Source organism: Colobus angolensis, unplaced genomic scaffold (genome assembly GCF_000951035.1).
Source record: "Colobus angolensis palliatus isolate OR3802 unplaced genomic scaffold, Cang.pa_1.0 Scaffold53, whole genome shotgun sequence".
In the NCBI taxonomy this organism is placed as follows: Eukaryota; Metazoa; Chordata; class Mammalia; order Primates; family Cercopithecidae; genus Colobus; species Colobus angolensis.
In genome coordinates this window covers 13,436,624-13,436,925 of record NW_012118821.1, presented here as the reverse complement: position 1 = coordinate 13,436,925, position 302 = coordinate 13,436,624, and the positions used below count along the sequence as shown (strand labels likewise).

At 68.9% G+C, this 302-nt stretch overlaps 1 protein-coding gene across 2 annotated transcripts in view; it reads right to left on the bottom strand.

Moving 5' to 3' along the window:
- Positions 1-302, bottom strand: part of SH3YL1 (SH3 and SYLF domain containing 1) — a 46,384-nt gene that overhangs the window by 16,999 nt on the left and 29,083 nt on the right. The window lies entirely within an intron of this gene.

Sequence of the window (302 nt, the reverse complement as noted above, 5' to 3'; positions counted from 1 at the left end):
ATCAAATGAGAGGCAGCACGGATCAGAGGAGGCAGCATGGGCGAGGGGAGGCAGCACGGGCCAGGGGAGGCAGCACGGGTCAGGGGAGGCAGCACAGGTCAGGGGAGGCAGCACGGGTCAGGGGAGAGAGCACGGGTCAGGGGAGAGAGCATTGGTCAGGGGAGGCAGCACGGGTCAGAGGAGGCAGCATGGGTGAGGGAGGCAGCACGGGCCAGGGGAGGCAGCACGGGTCAGGGGAGGCAGCACGGGTCAGGGGAGAGAGCATGGGTCAGGGGAGGCAGCACGGGTCAGGGGAGGCAGCA